This window comes from Pteronotus mesoamericanus, unplaced genomic scaffold (assembly GCF_021234165.1).
Source record: "Pteronotus mesoamericanus isolate MK-2021 breed Mesoamerican mustached bat unplaced genomic scaffold, CSHL_Meso_final scaffold_31, whole genome shotgun sequence".
In the NCBI taxonomy this organism is placed as follows: Eukaryota; Metazoa; Chordata; class Mammalia; order Chiroptera; family Mormoopidae; genus Pteronotus; species Pteronotus mesoamericanus.
The window spans coordinates 36369675-36389897 of record NW_026555312.1 but is presented as its reverse complement, the minus strand read 5'-3'; the positions used below and the strand labels follow the sequence as shown (position 1 = coordinate 36389897).

General features: G+C 51.9%; 1 protein-coding gene and 1 pseudogene across 2 annotated transcripts in view; one reads left to right on the top strand and one right to left on the bottom strand.

Moving 5' to 3' along the window:
• LINGO1 (leucine rich repeat and Ig domain containing 1) overlaps window positions 1-20223 on the top strand; it is a 188241-nt gene that overhangs the window by 18402 nt on the left and 149616 nt on the right. For both annotated transcript variants that reach the window (XM_054592038.1, XM_054592036.1), the window contains exon 2: window positions 2915-3026. The gene's annotated coding sequence lies outside the window, so the exon portion shown is untranslated. The remainder of the gene's footprint in view (window positions 1-2914; window positions 3027-20223) is intronic.
• Window positions 1-20223, bottom strand: part of LOC129085597 (ubiquitin recognition factor in ER-associated degradation protein 1-like) — a 108800-nt pseudogene that overhangs the window by 18480 nt on the left and 70097 nt on the right.

Sequence of the window (20223 nt, the reverse complement as noted above, 5' to 3'; positions counted from 1 at the left end):
CACGTAGCTACAATCTTTGAGGTAAACTTCCCTGGGCTCCTGAAGCCCCCTGGACTTCTGTCCCAGGTCCCTCCCTCTGACCATGATGATCTGTCCTTTCTCTGAGCTTTTGGCAGGCAGGAGCAATGCCCTTCACATCTCTTTATCCCAATCATCAAGTACAAAATAGAATGAATGAATGAATGAATGAATGAATAGCTGGGAGTGCTGGGTCAAGGGTTCAGGTCTAAGGAAGAGAAGACCTGGCTTCTGGGCTTGACTTTTTAGTTAACCTATGGGGTGTCCCCAGCCCTTATTGGGCCTTAGTTTCCCCATCTGTACAATGGGTGTGGGCCTCTCAAGCTCTGTGATTCTGTGACTCTGTTGACCAGAGTAGGCACATGCCCTCTTCCTCCACATGCCAGTACCATCCTCTTTGATCACAATGTTCACTGAGCACCTACTGGGTGCCAGCCCCCCACAGTATGAACCCGCTTTGACAGTATCCTGTGGTAGCTGTGTTCCTAGAAGTCCCACGCACCCCAGGGCATGTGGTCATTCTGTTGAACACACAAGCATCTGATTCCAGACCTCTCTGCACTCCCCTGAGGGGAAAGGAGCCAGGAGGGCAGGTTGGAAGCCGTCACCTCTGCCATGGTTTTCTCCATGGCTCTGAGGCCCCTTGGCTCTGAGGCCTGCAGCTGGGACTTCATGTTCTTTCTGGACTTGGCACACAGGAAGGCCTCATGTCCAGGAGAGCTCCTGGCTCTATTTGTGTCTCCTCCCTTGCCCCAAATTATTGTTATGCTCTGCCTGTGTTCCCATTTCCATAGCGACTCCTTGTGATGCTGTTCAGGAGAGTAAGAGCTTCAGGAAAGTCTGGGGAGAAGGGAGTGGGAAACCCATTCATTATCTTGCCACGTGGCAGCTGGTGGCTTGGTGTGGTGCTGTGGGGATGGCTGGCCCTGCCAGCTCAGGTGGAACTAGGCTCAGGGCCGCAGTCTGGGGGTCGGAAGGCCTGCCATGATAGGGCTGCTGGTTGGCGTGGACCTGTCTACTTGTGCCTGTCTACTGAGAGCCAGCTTAAGGCCTATCACCGATGACACTGCCTAGCTAGGCCTGGCCTGGAGGACCCAGGCCTGAGGAACTGCCCAGGCTCTGGTTACCCCTCTGTCTTAGGTCGATACCATTAAGTCCTGTCCTGTCCTCCAGGATCAACAGCCATTACGAGGCACCCTGGGGAGAGCAGGGGGAATAGCTGGTGGCTGGTGAACAGGGCTAGGTAGGCAGGCCCTCCCATACTGATCTACACTGTTGCTCTGTTGTCAGGACAGGAAGGCCAAGGTAGACCCTAGAATGTGCTCAGCGCCCAGGTCTTTGCCTCCTTCTTGGAGGAGAAGATTGCCGCTCATGAAACAAGGAGATCCTTGCCTCCAAAGAGTCCCTCCATCCTCACCTTCCATGTGCCTAGAAATTCCATGATTTGTACCTTAGACTTGAAGAATGTTGGTTTTGGGAGGGAGTCAGAGGCCTTTGCCATCTTCTGCTCACATTATGGCAACTGTCCCTGAGCCCCATCGATCCCACCTGAAAGGACTTGTGAGACACCCTGGGGACCTAGGCCTGTGCTGGATGTGCCATGTGCGGAATGAAGAGGGAAAGGACAGGCTGGCCTGGCCTTCCAGGGAGAGAGCAAACTGTACATTCTTGTGAGGGCTCTCCCTAGAATTGAGAGCCAGGCCTGGGTTAGATGCCAACCTTCTGTGGTTCCTTTTTACCACCAAGGCTGTAGCCACCTCTGGGCGCCACCTGCACTCATATCTGCTTAATCCTTGTGCAGTGACTCACGTTTGAAGGTGGATTACCAGGCACCCCCCAAGCCATATATCCATGAAATCACAGCTGTGATGCGCTTGTCAGGTTTTTACTACACACAAAAATAAACACATACCTATGGTACTAAAAAAGTTTGTGTACCACCTATTGTAGAATCCCCTTGCACACCCCCATTGGCACGTGCTATGTCTCACCCTTTGAGAAACACTGACTGGATCAGAACCTCTTGGCAACAACTCAGAAGGGGGTTTGGGTCTTTGTCTGGGAGGCTGAGGAAACTGAAACTCAGATGGGGAAGTTTTGCTCAGGGCTGCACAGCTAGCTAGTGGGGGACTTTCAGCCTGATGCCTGAGGCCGTTCGGCCCGGGGTCTTGCCAAGGAGACAGGACTCCATGCTCTCCTCCCCACTCACGGAGGCAGGGTGGGTGTGGTCCCAAGTTACTATTGGAGAATGTATGGTGAGGGGAAGTACCATAAACTGGAAGAGGCTGGGAAAGGGAGGGGTGGGCATGTAGGAACTGGGAGGCTGAGGCTGAGGCACCCAATAGACACCCCTGGTGCTCTGCCTGCTCCCTGTCAAGGGGCAGCCCCTGGGCCTGCCTCCTGGGGCAGGGCAGGGAAGGGAGGCAGGCCCAGTGGTGGCTGGACACCTGCTCTGTGCCAGGCCACAATCTCTGCTCTCTTTTTATTTTCCTAGCAGCCCTGGCAGGGGGAACGGTATTCCCAGTTTCTCGATGAGGAAAGTGAGGCTCAGAGACTTGCTTTCCCATGGTCACAGAGCCAGTGTGTGGGGAAGCACATTCAGATCCCCCCCTGCCTCTGGGGCCAGAAACTTAACGTTGCCAGAGCCTTACCTGTCCCAGCTGGTGGCATATGAGTGTGTGCATGAGTGTTGGACAGTGAGAGCATGTGTGAGTTTGTGTGAGTGCGAAAGCATGTGTGTGTGTGTCAGCAATAGGGAGCATGTTTGAGACGTATGAGTGTTTATTGCCCAGCTAGGTGGGGTCAGACCAGTTGTATGCATGGTCCCCACTGCTCCCTAGAATTGCTGCCTGCTTCCCTGCTTTGGCTGACAGCTCATCTCCTCTTTCTCCCACAGCCTCCTGTGTGCATAGGCCCTGAGCCTCTGCTGCCCACAGACAAAGAGGGCAACTGAGTCAAGCCCAGATTCCTAGCTCAACTGCACTCCCCAAACGTCTGCCCGATCTGAGGTAAGAAGCCACTCTGTCACGTGGCACAGTGGGGTCCCCAAAGGAGAAGCTGTAGAGAGGCCATTCAGGAGCAGTCTTTCTGGGGGTACGTTCCTGTCTCCCTCCCCACCTGAAGTCTAGTCTACAAGGTTTGACAGGGCAGGGCACTGGGAGCCAGCTCAGAAGCCTGAACATTCTTTTGAGCAACCAGGTTTCATGGCTGTGCCAGTTGATGGGTTCCTCTGTGGTATGGGAATCTCTAATGGTGAGCTGAAGGACTTGGTCTTGGTTCTTTCGCTTTGTTGACAAAATGTGCGCATGACTCTGGGTTAGGAGGGAGTGGGAACAGGTGGGCTGAGACAGCCAGGGTCCAAGAAGCTGTCAGGAGGCTGGCTCTGATACGTGGAGTTTAACGAGTTCCCAAGCCAGACTCAATGTGCAGGTCCAGACACTGTCCCAGCAGAATGAAGCTCAGCTGCATGTGTGCGCGTGGGACAATCACTGGCAGCCAGGTGACCTTGGCTCTGAGTGAGCAGTGGCCTCTTGGACTGTATGCTGAGGAGCTGGACACTCAGAACGTGGGAGGTGACAGTCCTCCCATTTCACGTCCCATATGAGAGAACGTGGAGAAATGACAGCAAGTCACAGAGAGATGGGAAGAGGGGAAGGAGTGGGGAACTGGGTTGCTGCCTGGCTTGACCGCCTGGCTTGCTTGTGACCTTAGACAAATGACTTATACCCTTTATCTGGGATAATCCTCTGTCCTCGACAGACCTCTGGGACCCTTGAGAAGGCTGCCGAAGAATTTGCTAAATGGAAGGAATGCTGGGGAAATGTTCTGCAAACAGGCTGGACAGGAATGTGGTCCCCATTTTTCAGGTGAAGAAGAGCCAGGGCTCAGCAGGGCAGCAGGCCTCCAATCCCACTCCTCAAGGATTGGGTGACAGTCACAGCAGATGTGATGATACGTGTGGCCGAGGCTCAGCTGACACTGTCCTTTCAACCAGGAAGTTGGCAGAGGTGTGGCAGGGAGCTGACAGCTGAGTTTCCTTCCTGGGTATTAGGCCTTGCCTTGAAGTCCAGTTATCTCCATCAAAATATTCCTGCTAATCGGTCAGTCCTGGGTAGAGTGAGCAGCTAATGAGCCTCTCCAGTTTAACCTGTAATTGCCGCTGGGAGATTGGGAGAGAGGAGGAGGTCAGGATTGTCTTCAAGGTGGCCAAGGTGATGGGAGGGCCCAGGGCAAGGGTGTCATGGAGGAAGGGTGGCCGGGCCCTTCCCCTACCCTTAACAGGGGCCACGGCAGCCTCCCTCTGCTGCCCAGGTGGATAGCACTGTGGAAGCTCAGCAGGCAGAGAGCTAGCGGAGAGCCCACTCAGAGTGGAGGCCACTCTCAACTGGGAGAGTGGGGGCCTTGGATGAGGGGACGCCTGGGCTGAGACTTAAAGGCTGTAGGATTCTTTAAAAATGTCCTATTATTCTGATTATTAAAGAAATGCATGTTCTCCACAGAAAATGTGAACACATGGGTGTTTTGTCCCTCAGTCTTTTATAAAATAGATATTTATGACATAATTGGGATCAAACTGTACTTACTGTTTTCTAACCTTCCTTTTGCACTTAATACAATAGCAAGATCATTTCCCCATCATTAAATACTATTCTGTAATGTGATTTTTTTAATGGCAGTGTAATGTTTCAGCCTGTGTGAGCCGTAGCATGTTTAACCAATTCTCCATTGTATATTTTGGTTGTTTCCAGTGGTGTGTCAGTGTAAATACTGCCTGGGTGCACAAGGCAATGTTTGTAGGGCTATGATGGGCACAGAGGGTTAGGGGAGGGGGAGGGTCCAGCCTTAGCAAAGCTGTAGAGGTGGGGACTTCAGAGTGTTTGGGAGTGGCGTGCCCAGGACCAGGCAGGGCTGTTCATGGGCAGCCTTGAAGGAATGCTGAAGCACTGAATCTCGAGGAAGCCCAGGCTCTTCCTTGCCCTGCCTGCTCCTCTAGTGCTGCTCTTGTGATTGGAAGGGTAGGGGCAGGATGGTGGGGTTGGGGAAGGGCAGGCAAGACTGGGGTCCCAGATGCTATAGCCCTTGACCACTGGGGAGGGATCATGCCCCCCTCTCCTGACAGCCCTGCCCATGCCTACTCCTTGCAGGAGGGATGCACACACCGGCTCTGAATCAGTGAGGCTTGTGAGTCAGGCCTCCTTTGTTTGGGACTGGAGGTGGTCCAGGGCCCTGCGAGGCAGGGAGAGAAGCTGGGGGTGGGGTGTCTCCTCCAGGAAGCTTTCCTGACCTTTGGGCCCAGCTGGAGGTCCCCTCCCCAGGACTCTCTTCCCTGTGCACTTTTGTTCACCCCAGCACTGCTTGCGCACTGCATAGAATTGCCCATAGGTGTTGGTTTCTTTCTCTCCACAGGCTGTGAGGGCTCTTGGGGCAGATCTAGCCTGATTTGCCCTTTGTTTCCTTGTGGTGTATCCCAGCTGCTGCACCAATGCTCACTGAAATCATTCATTAGTTCAATGGTTCATTTATCCTTCATTCGACACAGACTTGCTGAACACCTGCAGCATGTCAGGCCCTGTTCTACATGCCCAGCATCCATGGGTCAATAATTTGGACTAGTCATAGCCCTTATAAAACTCCAATTTGAACAGAGTAGATAGAACAGAAACAGAAAAGTAATTCATAATATAAGGTTAGGGAGTAATAAGTGATGTTGAGATAAATAAGGCAGGAGAAGGGAGTGAACATGCAGGGGGAGCCATTCTCCGTAGGGTGGTCAGGAAAAGTCCTCTCAGATGAAGTGCCCTTTGAGCAGAGACTGGAGAAGGGACAGGCCCCTGGAGGACTGGACAGACCTTGAGCTGGGAGTGCCTGTAGGGAAGAGGGGCTGTGACCAGGGCTACGGGGTGTGAGTAGAGGTGGTCCAAGCTCAGGGGCTCTCCCTCACTGCCCTGTGGGCAAGAGTAGAAGCTGGCAGGTTGGTTAAGAGGCCATGGCAGGGAGGAGTACTTGACTGTAGGAGATGGAAGGGTAGTGAGAGGCTGACTGTGAGAGATCAGTGTCTGAGAACAGGTAGGTGGTGGGGCCTTTGAGCTGAGCAACAAGGGGCTGAGGATGAGTTTGGAGGGGAAGGAGGAGTCCTCTTTGGAGGTGGTGTTATATTTGAGATGCCCATAGGCAGGTGGAGAGGCTGCATAGACCTGGGGTGTAAGGCTGCAGGTGAGGGTCAGGGTGGGCTGGGCATGTCAGGGAGGGCATCATCAGCACCTGGAAGGGACTGTTTTAAAGCCTTTGAGCCTGGACAGGTCATGTACAGGAGGGATCTGGCCTTACTGCTCAGTGTGACTCTCCCCAGTGGGGCTTCCTGCCCAGGGACAGGCCTGTTACTCCAGTCTTGCAGGCAAGCCCTCTGGATTTGCCAGGCCAGAGAAACTGCTGCCAGCGCACTCTCCTAGCTGCTCCTTCCAAATGGCCTAATGGTTGGTACTGTCATTCTGTAACCTGATTCAGGACTACTGTTGGGCAGGAAGAGGGTGCTGATACTGGGCCCAGTCATTTCACCCTTCCCTCCCTAAAGGGAGCCTCATGACATAAGTTTGGAACAGCCCAGGCCCCTCTGAGCCCTGCTGGTGGTCACTACAACAGGCCTGCCTTCATGTCATGTTCCCCCTCAAAACCCGTTAGTGGCTAAGGTTGAACTCCAAGCTCCTCCTCCTGGTCATTGAAGGCATTTCAGGGTCTGGTGGAAACCTGCTCTTCCTGCCCCTCTTCTTTCTAACAGGTGACTCTCCTCCTCCATCCTCTGCACATACCAGGCTCAGTCTTACCTTCCATCACCTCTGTCTTAGAAGGCTTTTCTCACCCCAGCCAAATTCCACCTCTTCTCGGGCATCTTCCCCAACTCTCCCATGTACTGTGGCCCCTTTGAATGGCCGCTGGTACCTTTCACCTGGTGAGCTAGCTGCCTGTCTTTTTACTGTCATGATCCTCAACTTGTCTTCATCTCCACCCTCCTCATTCTCTGCCCTCATGCACCATTGCCCTCATGTCTCCTGTCCACACCTGCTCCCTGCCCTCGTGCACTATTGTCAAAGCTCTTCCCACATGGAATCCTGCTCAACCCATGGAGCTCTCTGCCAAGAGTGCCCAAGCCTAGCTCTGTATCAGGACCACCAAGGGAGTTTATTAAAGAGAAGGATCCTCAGGGGTCTACGAAGACCTTCTCTGATTCAGAGTCATGGGGGAGGGGGGAAGCCAGGAATCTGGATGGCTAATACGTTTCATGGTCACTTTGATGATCTGGCTCAGCTCAGGCTCCTGCTTGGAGAGTGCAACTGTCCTTGCACGCCTGCAGGAATACAGACCTCCCTTTCCCCATGGACACCTAGGCCCTGGAGGCAGTTCTGAGGTGGAGAAGGGTCTTTTCTTGTGCTGACTGAGCTGAACCTACCTGCCTGCAGCCTTCATGGAGGTCTAGGCTCCATGTGGGGCAGGGGCCATACTTGGCACCTGGGAGCTCTCCTTTCCCACTCCCAGGGCCCAGTGTGGGGGAAGCCTGGCACGTGGTGAGAACCCAGGCTATGTCTGTGGCTTAACGGATGGAGGACTTGCCTCTGCCCACCTCTGCCTGCCTGGAGCAACTCTCTATGCTGAGACTGTGGCTGCAGCCACATCAGCCTGCCCTCTGTGTGTCTGTTGACCCAGCCATCACCGTGTGAGTCGAGTACTTTGGCTTTGTCAGAACATATGCCATTCTTCATCTCACCTCATCCTTATCACAGCCATGTGGAAGGTGGATGCTGTTAATTCCATTCAGTCTTCCAACAAGCATTTATTGAGCACCTACTATGAGCCAAGCTGTGTGCTGGGGATGATGGGAACAAGTCAAGGTTTAGAGACAGGTGAGGGCTTGTCCAGTATCACACAGCTACTAAAGGCCTGAGTCAACACTGAAGCCCAGGTCTGCAGGAATATTAATTTGCTAGGTCTGCTATAACAACGTGTTGTATCACAAACTGGGTGGCTTATACAGAAACCTATTGTCCCATAGTTCTAGAGGCTTGAGACCTGAGATCAAGGTACTCAGCAGGGCTGGTTCCTTCTGAAGGCTTTGAGGGAGGATCTGTGCTAGGCCCCACTCCTTGGCTTGTAAATGGCTGTCTTCCTCTGTCCCCCATGTCCACATGGTGTTCTCCCTGTATGTATGTTTGTTTGTGTCCAAGTTTCCCCTTCCATAAGGACGTAAGTCATATTGGATTAGGGCTCTACTCTGTGCCAGAATAACCTCATCCTAATTAACTGATTATATTTGCAACTGCCCAATTTCTAGATAAGCTCACACTGTGAGGCAGTGGTGGTTAGAACTTCAACATATGAATTTTGCTTGCCGGGGGGCACACAATTCAAGACCTGGGATTTCCAAAGTGGTGCACAAATGGTAGCATCTCATGCCTCGAGGTGTGCAAGAGGGAAGGCGAGGCTGCCTAAGTTGTCAGGGATGGAGAGGAGATTCCTACATCAGGGCCATGAGCAGGGCTCTTGGAGGTCTGTTTCAGCCAGGATGTTAGTGAGGGCCCAGGAACAACCTCATCCTTGCACACTCTGGTGGAAGGCAGGTATGCATGATCGGGGTACGAGGAGAAATTCCTGGGACTCTGCACCCCTAACTGGATGACCTGGGGCAGTTGCTTTCACTTCTGGGCCTCGGTGTACTTAACTGTGAATTGGAGACCATCCTGCCTGCCTGTAGGAGAATGGATAGGAAGGTCTTTGCTTTTGTTCATTTTCATGTATTCACCCTGCAGACATTTATTCAGTATGGTTGTTTGCTGGGCACTGTGCTGTCCCCGGGGACACAGAGATGAGATGCTCATGGCCCTGGCTCTTGTCAATGTAAGAAACATCCAAACCTGAAAGAATATTTATGAGTTTATTTGAGCCAAACTGACAACAGTTGCTGGGAAGGAAAAATCTCAACGGGTTGAGAAAATACTCAGGAAAATGGCAGTTTTACCACTTATTTTATACATAACAATCAAAGGAGGAGGCATAAAGGGGGTTGTATGAAATTCATTGGTGATAGATTAGGGAGGTGGGAGAAAGCAAAGTGGGTCGGGGGAATCTCTGGGATTGATAAAAAGTACAATGAATAGATGCTTGCTTCTTTTACATTGGTGGGTAACAGTTAACAATTAACATGGCAACTATAACAGTGAGGGGATTTGTGGTTTCTACTCTTTGAGGGGTTGGGGGGCAGATAGGAAATTACTTCGATATTCCAAAGGTATGTTATCAGCTGTGTTATCATAGATGCAAAAAAAACAAAACAAAACAACAACACAAAACACCAGCCTAGGACATGACTACCCTCCTTGACCTGCGTTTACTCAGAATGTTTTAATTTCAGACTATCCTACGTGGTTACTTTAGGTGTCTAGGTTTGTAACTGACAGGCCTCCTCTGAGCTTGTCAGTTTAGTGTGTGGCCCTTTTCCCGTCCACACCCTCAAAACGGGTGCAGGCCTTGGGTGTGCAGGTAGGTGAAGGCAGCACTTAAGGTCGTGCCCCCTCTGGAGCCATACTACCTGGACCCAGTCTTAGCTCTGCCTCCTGCTACTGGTGTGAATTTAGGCCATTTTCTTTCAGCTCTCTGGGCCTTAGTCTCTTCATCAGTAAATTGGGAATAAAAATAGTATCTACCTTGTGTGGATTAAGTATTGAATAGGTTGGTGCAAGTGAAGCGCTTAGAGTGGTGTCTCGCACATAGTAAATGCTCAATAAATATAAATCTAAGTCATCAGCTGTGGGACAGTATGATGGTTGTGCACTGAGTGTTAGGTAGGGTCTGCGGTCCCTGCCTTGTTTGGGTGCCCTGTCATCCTGTTAACCCTTTAGCCATTTGCTACCCTTTGCTCCGAGGGCACTTTGGGTAAAGGGTAGTGAGGGGGATATGGAGCAGGCACGCCCAAAGGGAGAAGTTGGAGGCCTTCTCACAGTCATGGGTAGGAATCTGGGGCCATGTGCAGGTGGGGTGGAACACCTTCCATTTCTGCCTCTGTCCCATGGGGGAGGGGTGCCCAGGTGCCACGTGCTTGGCTTTGTTAGCCTTTGCCTTTAGTTGGCAGCTTTTGGGGAGAGGAGATGGTAGGGAAGCAAAATTAAAATTCCTCTGAGAAGTTAACAACTTCCCAATTAAAGGATTCTCATTTGTGAGGTGCCTCAGAGGCCTTTTCTATCAAGAGGCTCTTCTGAATAATAAAAGGGCTAGAACTGGGGTTGGAGAGACCAAGTGGAGCCTGAGCTGTGGAAGAAAGGGTGGGGCCCCTGAGGATGGGCCCAGGGCCTTGAGAACTATGGCTGTATGTGGGGCCAAAGTGCTGCTAATTTTCGCTCAGCGGTAGGGGTGGGGATTGGCATGGAGAGGGCAAGGATGGGTGGAAGTCCCCCCCGCCCCCCGCCGCTCCCTGCAGCCCGTAGCTCCTTCCAGCCCCAGCCTGAATCATACACTCAGGTGCCCTTCACCAGGGACCTGTTGTCTCCCACAGCTCACCCTCTGCTTTTCCATTCAGACCCGGATGGAGCTGGGGGCAGGCTGGGGTGTGCTGCTGGCAGTTGCAGTGGTGTATGCGGCTTGGACTTTGGGCTCAGGAGCAGCCAGTCTGGAGTGGGGCTAGTATCCTTTTGGCTTCTGAGACCCCAGGCTTCCTGGTACCCATGCCAGCCTAGTGCAGCTGAGTAGTTGTTACCAGAACCCCACTTGAAGATGAGAGGGGCAGAGAGAGGCTCAGTGAAGTGAAGTCCTCCAACAGAGAGGGACTCTTGCTAAAGGGTGTCTCTCTTCCCATGTCCCCTGAGGCCTTCCAGTTCACCTTGTAAGAGATGAGCTGGAAGGGGACGTTGGCCAAGGCCCTCTGCTCAGTGGGCAGTCCAGGCCTTTACCCCAGGCCCCACAGGGTCCACCCTGAGGAATTACCAAGGTCATCTGAGGAGACCTTGCCACAGTCTAGGCAGTGGCTCTGCTGTCCAGGTGGTGTGGAGGGTGGCAGGAGTATTTTCAGTTCACACCTGCCATCCCTCCACCTCCTCCCCCAGTGTCCTACTTTCCTCTGGAACCACAGGCAATCTGTGTAAATACCCAGAACTGAGAGCCAGGCCCTCCAAAACGTCAGCCAACCATGCAGGCCTCCTGGGAGCCCTGGGGTTTTTACCAGACAGGGGCCTAGCCCAAGTGGATCTGCCCAGGGCCAGCTGTAGTGTGTGGGTTCTTGACTTTGTGTAGGAAAGAGTTCACAACATGAGTTGAGATGACTGTGAGGATACGTTTATTAAAGTTGGGGACAGTGAAACAAGGAAGGACCTAGCATAGAAGAAGCAACAGGAGAGCCTAGGCTGGGCTGCCTTAGCTCACTGGGAGGTCAGAGAAAAAGGAGCTCTGGGGACAGGTTCAGGGGATCAGCCTGGGACAAGCTGCCAGCTGCCCATTGCCTTAGAGTTTAGGAGACACATGCCTGTGGGGGGCAAAGTGGAGGAAGAAGAAAGGAAAGGGAATGGTTCAGGTTGCTGTCCAGAGGGACAGCTCGAGGTGGGTTTTTTGTCTTGAGGCTTTTATCTCTTTCTTGAAGGTGCGAATCTTAGGGCAGGTCTCAGGGGAGGGTTTCAGTACAATAGTCATCTGTTCTCCAGGTGTCCCCTTCAGGGTCATGGTATCCACTGATTGGTCAGTGGCAGTGCAGAGGGTCTTCAGTCATTGCAATTGGCTCTGGTGTTGCCCACCTGGTTTTGCTGATTTTCCGGGCCTGGCACTGAAATACAGCTGAGGCCTAGATGTCATCATCCAGGAGGGAAGGGCAGGGAAGAAGAGGTTACTCTGGGGGAAAGGTCCTTGATTTCCCAGTTTTGCCCCCTGCCAGGCACTTGGGACCTTCTGCCTTGGCGACCATCTGTACCAGCTATAAATTGCTCAGCAGTTAGTTGCTTGGCCACGTGTCTCAGTTTCCCTATTCCACTTGCCAAGGAATTTTCCTAGCTTTGTACTTCTTGTCTCAGAGTTAGGCCAATAATTGGGAGAAGGTGACGTACTGGTTGGGGTCAGGGAAGGGGACATCTAGCAGCCCAGAAGAGGGTGGCCTCCAGGGAGGGCAAGGTGGGTTCGCAGATCCTGTGAGGGGGTATTTTGAACATATATTCTGACCAGGCTGGGAGCTGAGACACTTGGCATTTAAGTTCTAGTCCTGTCACTTACTGTCTGTGTGGCCTTGAGCAAGTGATCGCATCTCTCTGGGCCTCAGTTTCCTCTTGTGGGGCATAGACAACAGTGGAACTGAGATGGTCACATGGAAGAGTGTGTGTGGACTCAGGACTGGTGGGCCATGGATGTGGATTGTGGATTTGGTGGGGCTGGTTTGTCTCCTAGCACTACTACTGAGCAAGTGCCTCACTTCTCTTAATGTCTTTGCCTCCATCTGCACAGTGGGCATAATGTCACCTGTCTCTCAGAGGGGAGCACTCCAGAGGTACATATTCCATCAGCAGGAGTCCTCTGTTCTCGCTCCTCCAAATCATTTAATAAGCCTATCCCTCCTGAATACCCAATAGGCTTTGCCTGGGCTTGATGGCCACAAAATGAGTAGGCGATGTAGTCCCTGCCTTTGGGTAACAACCTGAAGTTAGAAATGTTAGGAGCACCAGAAAAGGGAAGGATATAAGGGCTGGAGAAGTTAGGGAGGGCTTTCTGGAGGAGGCTGGACCTTAGTGTTCAGGAGGATTAGAAGGAGCATATGGGACAAGGGAGGAGTATGGAGAGGGCAAGCCTGGTTGAGAATCATGAGAACAAAGACCAGGCAGAAGTAGCAAGCACAGGGTAGGGTGTGAGCTCCTGAGAACAGACTCTAGACGTGCTGAATGTGGGATGGCAGGTGCAGTCAGAGCCCAGAGAAGTCCCAGCCCTGTAGCCCTGGTTGGGGTAGGGGACTAGGAGTTGGGAATGGGACAGCTGTCTCCTGACGTAGGGCAGGGGGAAAGCAAGCATGTAGCCTGGGTCCCAGCACAGGGCCTGATATGGGGCCTGGGAGGAGGGGAGGGGTTCAGTGTAGGGTCCATGCACTGACAGGACTACCAGGCCTTGGGTGGGAGGTATGAAGGCCTGGTGCAAGCCCTGGGAGGAGGCTGATGGCGGCTGTCCAGATGGGCAGGACGGGCCTCTAGGGAGGCTGTGGTTGGAGGCAGAGGGCACCCTGAAAGTAGCCCCTAGCCAGGATTAAGGAACCAGGTGGTCTGGCTTCTCAAGGGCCAAGAGACAGAGAAGTAGGAGGGGTCTGTGGTGGATTTAGAGGGCCGGGAGACTCAGGCTTATCCAGTAACCCATTGTGCCAAGCCCTGGGTCAGACTCGCAATAAACTTGGCTTGGATGACAATCCAGAATGGGGGTGGTCCTCAGTCTCATCCTAGAGAGTTTAAAATGAGTCTCAGAGGCTAATGATTCACTCTCCCCGGGTCATATCCTAAACCTGAACTCTAAATTCCTTGCCTTTTCAGGGGCCCCACACTATTTCCCAGGGCTGTGGTTTATAGTGGTGATGACTTCCAGACTTCCCTGGGTGGCTCAGTGGAGGGACACCCAAATAGGTAGTCTTCCTAGGCTTTGTCTTAGGGAGGCTCAGAGAGGTGGAGGGTGCACCCCCGTGCCACACACCGCTCGGATCTGCACTCCCTGGTCCTCTGGAGAGGAGGAGCTGTGCTCCCGTCCTCCCCGGGGTCTGGCGGCCCCTGCCAGGTCCTTCCAGGTCTGAGGACAGAAATTCCCTCAATCCTCCTCATTTCTCTTAGTCACTGAGGGAGGCTTTAAAATCTTAGCCCCAAATTAAAACCTGTGAGTGCTTCAAAACAATGAAAAATTTCCCTCGTAAAATAGAAGGTATACTCAGGCATGTCCTAAATGAATGGAGTAACTTTCAGGATTAATCCAGGATGTATGGGAGGGTGTCCAGCTGGAAAAAGTGTGGATGGATATTGTAATAAATTGTTTGCTTAAAGGACAAGAAATTCTTAATGTGCATGGACTGCAGGCAGAAGCACCTTTGCTTCTTCTGCCTGCAGTGGAAATCACTCATTAGCTGGTCCTGAGCAGGGACTCTGGACCTTCTGTGATGACCTTCCAATCTCATAAGCCAGTCTAAGTGGCAGTGGGTGGATTCCGAATCTGTTCTTAGAGCCTCTGAGGGTCTTCAGGACCCTGCCACCTCCCCTGCCTGTTCCCTTGGCCAGGTTGGGGAGGGTTCCTCCTCTCCTGTTATGTGGGCCACCTCTTCCTCTTGGACCTCGAGACTCAGGCCTGTCCATTCCTTGACCTCAGACCACCGGGGGAGTCTGCCTGCCTCAGTTTACCTGTCTAGGGCTTGGCCAGCTGCCTCCTCCCTGGCTGTCTTACCGCAGGCAGTGGCAGAAGGGGTCAGCATTGTTTTCCCTGGCCAGCTCTCTCAGCTGCCTAAAGTGTCTTTGGGCTGAACCTTGGGGGAAGGGAGGCTAAGCCACTTCACACTTGGGAACGTAAAGGCACACCCATGGTGAGGTGCAGAGAATGAAGAGAGGCATCCCGTGTTCCACTGCCCACTCCCGGCTGGAGTGTGGCCAGCCCAGGGACAGGGGCACTGGTTTTTGAGCCAGGCAAGTCTGAATTGGGCTCCTAGCTCCCGCTTTCTGACTGTGGAACCCAGGCAGCTCCCATAATCTTTCTGGCTTCCTCATCTGTGAGAGTGGGATTCTTTTATCATCATTATTATCTCATGTTTTTGAGAACACGATCTCTTCACCCAAACAAGGCTCCTAGGAGGTGGGGGGTCTTGTTACTGTCCCAATTATGCAGATGAGGAAACTGAGGCTCAGAGAGGTGGAATAAATTGCACAGAGTGGCTGGGCCAGGGCTCAGACCTGGACCTCTGATTCCCTGGAAGTGCTCCATGAATTTGCTAATAGAAAAGAACCTAGACTACAGGTGCTGCCTAGTCCCCACCTGCTCCCTTCCTTCGCCGAGGAGGTGCTAAGGCCCTTCAGAGACGGGGGCAGGGAACACTGGGAACAAGGAGTCCTGGCCTTCTTGTTAACACCCTCCTCTGGGCTTAGAGCTGATCTGTCTTATCATTTATTTATTCACTTATCAATTGTTTATGAAAAACCCACTAAGTGCAAGGTGCTGTTGCAGGTTCTGAGGATCCAGCATCTAGAATGTTATACATACTGTTCCTGCTTTCAGGAGGGTTTCATCTTGTGGGAGCAACAGTGAGCCCAACTGCAAATAATTTGGATGACATTGGACTATAATGGATTAGAGAGGAAAATAAACAGGATGATGAAAGAGGGTGGCTGAGGTGGGTGGAGCCACTTTGGAGGGGAAGGTCCAGCTAGTCCTTTCTGAAGAGGTGACATTGAAGCTAAGAGACCTAAAGTCTGAGCAGAACGGGCCTCCAGGAGGGCTGAGCAGCCAGGGAGAGGACTGGAGGTGGGGAGGAGCTGGGTGTGTTTGAAGACCAGGACGAGGAAGACAGCATGGCTGGTAGGTGGAGGATGAGGGAGAGGAGAGGGGAGAGGGTGGGAAAGGAGGCCTTGGTGGCCCTACTGTGGAGCAGTTTTTATTCAGAGCACAGGAGGAAGCTAAGCAGGAGAGTGATGGAGCCTGATTTGTGCATTTCAAACTCTGTTCTGTCCACCATGGAGAGAGAATTAGATTGGAGTCTAAGGCAAGGAGAGCAGGGAGCCTGGTGGAAAGGGGTGCAGGGTCTGGAGGGTAGAGCTGGGGTTATGGCTTGAGTGGCTGTAGGATAGTGAGGATGATGGAGAGATGCTGGAGACTGGCTTTGGGACAGGAAGGCTGAGAGTCCAGGTCAGGGGAGGTCATTTTTGGCCTGAGCAGCAAGATCCATGGTGGCACCATTGTCTGAAACGGGAACCTGGGCCCGGTGGAAGTGTGACAAACCTTGTTTGGACTTGCTCAGTGTGAGGTGCCAAGGAGCCATCTAGTCGGGACCTCCTGCAGATCTGTAGACGCTCTCAAGGCATCTCACATCTGTTAACACTGGCTCCAAGGTCAAAGGCTTTGCCCTAACATGCTGGGTCATCTTGTTGCAAAGTTCATTTTTCACACGAGGAAACTAGGGGCTCACCTCAGTCCTGCAACTGCACATCTAGAGGAAAGAACAAGAACTTGAGTGACACTTGATAGGGAGATGGCAGGAGAGCTTGGGGAGCTCAGGCCCTGGCTCCTGTCAGTGCCTGGTGAGTATGTGTGCATGCCCATGCGAGCTTGCTACCCTCGGGCCCATTAACAAACAGAAATAAATTAACAAGTACTCAACCCACCAAATGTTCCTTCTGTTCTGTATAATAGAGCACGGAAACATGATTTTCCCCTGGAGCAAATTGCTACTGCTGAACCTGCTCCTCCAAAAACCGCTTGAAATTCTGGTCTGCTTGCTGATTTTAGGTTCTTTCCCTTTCTACCTCCTGTCCTTAACCCCCAGGTTACCTCTCTCTGCCTTCCCTGTGCTGGGCCTCAGAGGAGCCAGACTGTACACAGGCAAGGGACCTGGGGGTGGGGCAGAAGCGCAGGTGGGGGGCACAGAGGCACAGAGGCACAGAGCATAAGGGGCTTTTGATGTCCTGAGTGTGAATTAAATGCCCAGAGTTGACAGAAAGGACCTGCGGCCTCCTGGAAGCTATCGCAGACATACTGCGGGACCTTGAGCAAGTCACCACCCCTTCTGGGCTTTAGTTTACCCTTGGCCAAGTAGGGCTGATCACATCCACCATCCCACGTGAATACACCTTGTACACAGAACACTGTACATGTGAACTGCCTTCTGAGGATACTCTGCAGGGAATGGGATACCTCCCTCCCTTACCTCAGGCTTTTCTGTGCAGTTTGGACTCAGGGACTGTTGCCCTGCTTCTGAAACCCTCTAGGGCACTTATAATTTTCTTAAATTAATTTTAACCCACTTTAATTAACCATGTCATAAAAATATATATTTATTTATATACCTTTTCTCTCTCTGCATATCCTAATCATTTCTGTCATTCAGAGCCCGGGTTTTCACTTGCAGGCAGCCCCCTTAGGGGTGGTAGTCTGAGTTGGAGGAAGGCCCTTGCACAATGACTCTTGGCTAGCTTGGGCCAGGTTGTTACCTTTAGTGGAGGCAGAAGATGGAAGCTGGGATCTGGTGCTAAGGAGCCATAAAGTTTCAGCCTTTTCCCCTGAGGGGTCTGCTGTGCTTTGTGGAAGATCCAAAGTCCCATCAACCATTCAACTGCCTCTGTGCTCCTCGCAGGCTTTGTAGGCTGTAGGAAGGACGGGCCTTGGCTGGGGCCCACTGTGTGGTCACGGGTTCAGCCAGCGTGATCTGGCCTGCCTCCAGCCCTAGGACTGCCCCACACCTTGTCTCCTCAGGGAAGCTGTCCTTGACTTTGTCATTTGTCTCAGTTTGCTCAGCTGCTGTAACAAAAACCCATAGACTGGTGGCTTAATCAACAGCAGTTTGTCTTCACAGTTCTGGAGGCTGTAAGTCTGAGATCAGGGTGCCAGCATGGTTGGGTTCTGGTGACAGCTCTCTTCCTGGCTTGCAGATGCCCACCTTCTTGCTGGGTCCTCACATGGCAGAGAGAGAGAGGGATTTCGGGTGTCTCATTTTATAAGAGCACTAGTCCTTTCAGATTAGAGCTCCACCCTTATGACTTCATTTAATCTTAATTCCTTCAAATACAGTCACTTCGGGGGTTAGGGCTTCAACACATGGTCTTTGGGGAACACAGTTTTGTTCACAGTGCCATCCCTGCATTCCTGTCCCCTGGCTACATTGAAGACCCACAGTCTAGCATTTGTTGCAAACTGTTAGCTTTAATTTTCCCCAGGGTTCCTCCCAACATGGTCCTGGGCATACTGGGGGCTCTAAAATGACATTCTGGCTTAAGCCGCTTCCTGGTTGAAGCCACAACTGGCGGGGGTGGGGGTCGGGTGGGGGTGGGGGTGGGGGTGGGTATTTCCAAATTCTTCCCCTGGCATGTGATAGGTGGGCTGTATACCCCAACCTCTTCCACATCCAGTCTGCCTGTTGGCGTTTGAGGTGGGAAGCCTCCAGACACATACACCAGCCTCATCCTTTCCTTCAGTGGCCCACCATTGCCCTCAGGGAAAAGTGCAATCCCCTTGGCCTGCTTTCTAAGGCCCTTCAAACTTAGCCCCTGCTCAACCCATTTAGTCTCACTTCCTGCCCCCTCTATTGTCCCAAGAACATGTCTTACTACTTTGTTTCCTGTTTTTGTACCTATTGTTCCTTCTGCTAGGTATGAAGTTATCTCCTCATCTAGCCAGTGAACTCCTTCCTACTTATTCTTCAAAACCATCCTCAGCAAAATTCCTTGGGCTTAGTTCGGCCCTCCCTTCTTTGAACTCCAGTGGCACTCTGGGCTTTCCTCCCACAGTGCTTTTCACCCTCGTCCTTTTCAGGGGCTGTGTCTGGTTCAAAGTTGGGTCCAGCTACCTCCTCAGCACCTGGCTCCATAACTGTCAGTGGAGTGAATGAATGGATGAATATTTATTGAGCACCTACTAGTACACGCACAGTGTTTGGACCTGGGGGGCTGTCATCATGGGGCTTACATTCTAGTAAAAGAGACAGGCTTAAACAAGATGCATAAGCAAAATATGTGTTGGGGTAGATAGTGATAATGTCCAGGGGGGAAAATAAATCAGAGATGGAGGAAAGGAAATGTCAGGGGTGGGGTACCTTACTGAGAAGGTAGCTTTTATGTAAAGACCTGGAGGAAGTAGGGAAGCTATATGGATACCTAGGGAGAAGGACCTCAGGTGGGAGCATGCCTTGCCTGTGTGAGGAACAGGGAGGCCAGAGGGCAGGAGGAGAGGGAGTGAGGAAGGAGGTGGAAATTGATGTAGAGAGTAAATGGGGCCAGAACTTACAGACCATTGTAAGGACTTTGGCTTTTGCTCTGAGTGAGACAGAAGTCACTGCAGGGTTTTGATAGAGTGACATCTGTGATTTGTGTTTTAAGGATCCCTCTGGCTGTGTTGTTGAGGACACTGGAAGGAAGGGGCAGAAGCTGGAAGCTCAGGTGCTCCAGGAAGTGCCAGCTGAAAGCTAGAGGTTTTTGCAATGATCTAGGAGAGAGGGTGGTGGCTTGGACAGGGGGTGGCTGTGCGGGTGGCAAGAAGTGGTCAGATTCTGGATAGATTTTGAAGGTTAAACCAACAAGGCATGCCGATAGTGGGTTTGCTGTGAGAATGGCAGAAAGAGAGGTCAGAGTCAATCCCATAGATTTTAGCAGCTTGGCTGATGGGGGTCCCACCACCTGAAACGGGGAAGCTAGCAGGGTGAGTCTTGGGGTAAAACAATTCACTCAGCTATGAATGAATGAAGTTTGATGTGCCTGTGTTGTCCAGGAGTGGTGGCTGTGGTAGGCTAAGTAATGGCTTCCAAAGATACCCGTGTCCTAGTCCCTGAGACCTGTGAAAGTTACCTTCCATGGAAAATGTTTTTGCAGATATGATAAAGTCAAGGATCTTGAGATGGAGTGATTATTCTGGACGGTCTGGGTGGGCCTCAAATGCTATCACTCATGTCTGTATTAGGGGGAGGCAGAGGGAAATTTGACTACTGAGAGGAGAGGCTGATGTGACTAGAGAGGCATAGTTTGGAGTGATGGGGCCACGAGCCAAGGAGTGCTGGCAGTCACCAGAAGCTGGAGGAGGCAAGGAAGTCATTCTCTCCTAGGGCCTTCTGAGGGTACCAGCTCTGCTCACAGCTTGATTTTGGCTCACTGAAACCAGTTTTAGAGTTCTGGTCCCAAGAACAGTGAGAGAATAAATTTCTGTTAAGTCACCAAGTTTGTGATATTTTGTTACAGTAGCTGCAGGAAACTAATACACTTGTAACAGGCCTGGTAAGAGATAAGGAAAATACCCTCAATGTCTTGGTGCCATGGAGACAGGGAGTATGTGCTTTTCTGTGGGGTGTGAGGTCTGAAGGCCCATAATGATGGGATTATATCCACTGTGATGATAGCAATACCAGTAACAGCAATGCCTCTCATAGCACCTACCTGGCACTTGATGGTTGACTCAAATCTTGAACATTTGTTCCTTGTGATTCCTCCTGTAATTAAGGCTACTGGTTGGGAAGGCTGGGGCAAACACCTACAATGTGTCAGG